Source organism: Chinchilla lanigera, unplaced genomic scaffold (genome assembly GCF_000276665.1).
Source record: "Chinchilla lanigera isolate Chin_1 unplaced genomic scaffold, ChiLan1.0 scaffold00018, whole genome shotgun sequence".
NCBI classification, from domain to species: domain Eukaryota; kingdom Metazoa; phylum Chordata; class Mammalia; order Rodentia; family Chinchillidae; genus Chinchilla; species Chinchilla lanigera.
In genome coordinates this window covers 27,262,643-27,266,106 of record NW_004955419.1, presented here as the reverse complement: position 1 = coordinate 27,266,106, position 3,464 = coordinate 27,262,643, and the positions used below count along the sequence as shown (strand labels likewise).

Below are 3,464 nucleotides of genomic sequence, written 5' to 3'. Positions count from 1 at the left end.
GCTCGCTTGCTCTCCCAGGCCGCCCACATCCGGCTTTTCCTTCGCCCAGGTCAGCCATTTTTGCTGAGGGCAGCGGTGGTGTGTGAGACAGGTCTCAGGTAAAAGATGCAGTGGTTCTGAGGTAGGTTAACCACAGAAAGATGCAGGAAGAGTCCCTGCCCTTGGTCACGCTGCTGTGGTAGCTCGCGCCGTAAAGCAGGAAGGTGGCGCCTTGTACTGTCTCTTGAGTCACACGTCTTTTCCTTACGGGGCTGTGCGGGCCACCGTCGTATCGCGCATCACGCGGCCATTGGCTGAAAGGGCCGCCGATTCCGGGCCCCACTTCCGGCGCTGCTCAGAGCGCGCGGCTTGAGGGCAGCCTCTCCCTCTTCTCAGTGAAGTTTCTTCGGCACCTCGGAGACTTTGCACGGCTTCCTGCGCCTCTTCCCCGGCTCCCATTGGCCGCCTCCCTTCTGTGGCGCCCTAATATCCGGGCGGGCGTCCAGGCGCGGTCGCCGCGCTGCGGCAGCCGACACGCCTGCGCTTGGCTGGGAACAGTACACTTCGGAAATAAAAGCACCTGGCCTTTGATTTTCTCAGCCCGTTGCCTCAGTTCACTGCTTTCCTTTAAATTTCTCCCCTTCTCTCCCGAGAAGACTTTCTCTCCAATGGCGGTGCGGTCCGTTCCGGGCCGTCTCCCCTCTTGCTCCTCCCCTTTCTTCTGTCCCTCCGGTTACTTTAGCGTCTCCCCTCCGCAGTCCTTGGCTAAATCTTCGTGCTCGGTCAAGGCTGATAATTGGAAGCGGCTGGGGTGAAAAGGCGAGGGTTCTGGAGTCCGTTTGCATGACTTTCAGATTGCAGTGGCAACCCTTGAGCTATTTACTGAACCTTATTCTTTTTTCTTTTTTTTTTGTCTGTGAAAAGTTAATAAGAACATCTATCTCCTTACCCTGACGCTGCCTGGCAGATTTAATGCTGAAGCAAATGAGCTTTAAATTAAACTTGCCCAGAACGCTGAGATTTGTAGTCTTCTAGGTGGGGATTTGCAACCAGGAAGATTTTCTCATGCCGGAAAAGATCTCTTAATTTTGTTATTTTTCTCGTTTCTCAATAAGCATTCATCATCGTGCTTAATTTTGTGTTTATAATTTTATATTTTTTTCTAAGAAGGCCCTGTAAAAGTTTCAATCCCTACAAAACCTGGATCCACACCTTCCTACCTCTGGAATTGTTTTGATAATTAGGTAAAATAATACATGGGAAACTATTAATACAGAGGATGGGACCCAATAAATGTTCAATAAATGTTAGCTGTAATTAAAGACCAATAAAATAGCCCTCATAGCAAGAGGAGTAAACCACAAAGAGACAGGTACATTATACAGTACAGTCCACACCACTGAAAACTGGAAAATAAATTGAAATGGAAGATTTTGACACACCACTTTTGGCTTATGGAAGATTCACAGTACAAGGAAAAAAATAAAATAAAATAAAATAAAAAGGCAGATCGGAATGTGACAAGGCTGACTTTAGTAGAGGACATCTAGTCTTTTATATTGTGTTCCATGTCAAGAAATTTTTGGTCTCCAAAAAATGCAATTTGCAAATACCTAGCTACAGTATATGAAATTTGAAAATATCAAAAAAGTTAATAATAAAATCTAATCTCTTGGTACTAAAAATAAGTTACATAATAACGTAGATGCTATCATTATAAATTATTTAATAGGGAGAATGGAAGACAAAACTGCATCAAAATTTAGCACTGCCTTATCATTACAGTTATATTGATTCCAGTATGAGAATTTTAGTGCCAGTGATTATTAACTGTGTGGTCTTGGGTAAGTTTTCTAACTTTTCTGAGTTTCAGTTTTCTCATGTGTAAAATGGTAATGAGAATAATACCTGTCTTAGGCGGGGCATGGTGACACATGCCTGTAATCCCGTGTAAAATGGTAATGATGATACCTGTCTTGGGCCGGGCATGGTGACACATGCCTGTAATCCCCGCTACTCTAGAGGCTGAGGGAAGAGAATTGAACGTTCCAGTTCCCTGGACAACTTACCAAGTGAGACCCTGTGTCAAAAAAATAAATAAATAAATAAAAAGAGCAGTGGATGTAGCATTGTGGTAGAGCACTTGACTAGTATGCACAGGGCCCTGGGTTTAATGCTCAGTACTGGCAAACAAAGTATCTAGAACTGGTGAAACAAACCAACATCTACCTCATAGGCTTGAAGTGAGGATTACACTAAGACATATAAAGCACTTAGCTTAGTACCTGCTACCCAGCAGTCGCTCTGTGAAAAGCTGTTATGGGATGTGGCTGATGTTCTTGTAGGAAATGCAGTCTTCCTGCCTCCCCAGTACAGGAAATGGAATGCATGGCCTTCTTACCGAGCTACATTCCCAATCAGCCTTCCCCTCACTTTGTTTTCTGAAACATGGTCTTGCTATGTATTCCAGGTTGCTCTTGAACTCACTGTGTAGCCCCAGGCTGGCCTCCAGTTTGTGATTATCTTCCTGTTTCAAACTCCAGTGCTGGGATTATAGATGTGCACCACCATGCCGGTATGGAAATTTAATATCTTTAAATGCTTGTATCATTTAGTAATAGTATAAAAGCAAGCATCCAACTAAGAAAAGCAAAAGAAAGAAATTTTTAAATTTAAAAGTTTACAAAAAGGGACAAGTGACAGATATACATATAGTACATCTGTTATATGTAGCTGTGCTTTATACATGAGTTTTTTTGTACCTCAAGAAAAAATTTTCACCCATTTAGGGGCAGTTGCTCCCGTGGAGAATGCCTGGTATTGGGATATAGGGTATAATTAGAACTTCAAATTGGTGAAAACTTATTTCTTTTCCATATTTATCTCAGATCATCTGTCTTAGTCCATCCATATTGCTATAACGAAATACCTTAAACTTGGTTATTTATTTATTTTTTGTCTTTTTTGAGACAGGGTCAAGCTATGTAGTTCAGGCTGACCTTGAATTCACTTTGTAGCCTATGCTGGCCTCCAACTCACAGTGATACTCTTGCCTCAGCCTCCGAGTGCTGGGATTACAGGCATGCACAGCCATGCCCAGCCTTTAAACTGGGAAATTTATAAACAACAGAAATTTATGTTTACACCTTTGGAAGCTGACAAGATCAAAGTGCCAACTGATTTGGTGTCTGGCAAGAGTTTGTTCTTTGTTTCAAAGATGGCACCTTCTTGCTGTCCTCACATAACAAAAAGGGGCGCTGCCTTCCTTAAGCTTCTTTTATAAGGGCACTAATATCGCTGATGAGGGTTCCATCCTAATGGCCTAATGAACTCCTTAAAGCCCCACCTCATAATATTGTCACGGTGGGTATTAGATTTCAACATGTGAATTTTGTTTTTTTTTTTAATTTTAAAGAATAAAAGAAGGATAACATAATAATAGGGGGGACTTAGCAAATTACAGACAAAATGGTAGGAAATTATCA

General features: G+C 42.5%; 1 long non-coding RNA gene across 1 annotated transcript in view; it reads left to right on the top strand.

Moving 5' to 3' along the window:
* The first annotated feature begins 6 nt into the window (after nucleotides 1–6).
* The window catches only part of LOC106148313, a 24,117-nt gene continuing 20,659 nt past the window's right edge, over nucleotides 7–3,464 (top strand). The window contains exons 1-2 of the long non-coding RNA XR_001233654.1: nucleotides 7–121; nucleotides 2,450–2,554. This is a non-coding gene — a long non-coding RNA (uncharacterized LOC106148313). The remainder of the gene's footprint in view (nucleotides 122–2,449; nucleotides 2,555–3,464) is intronic.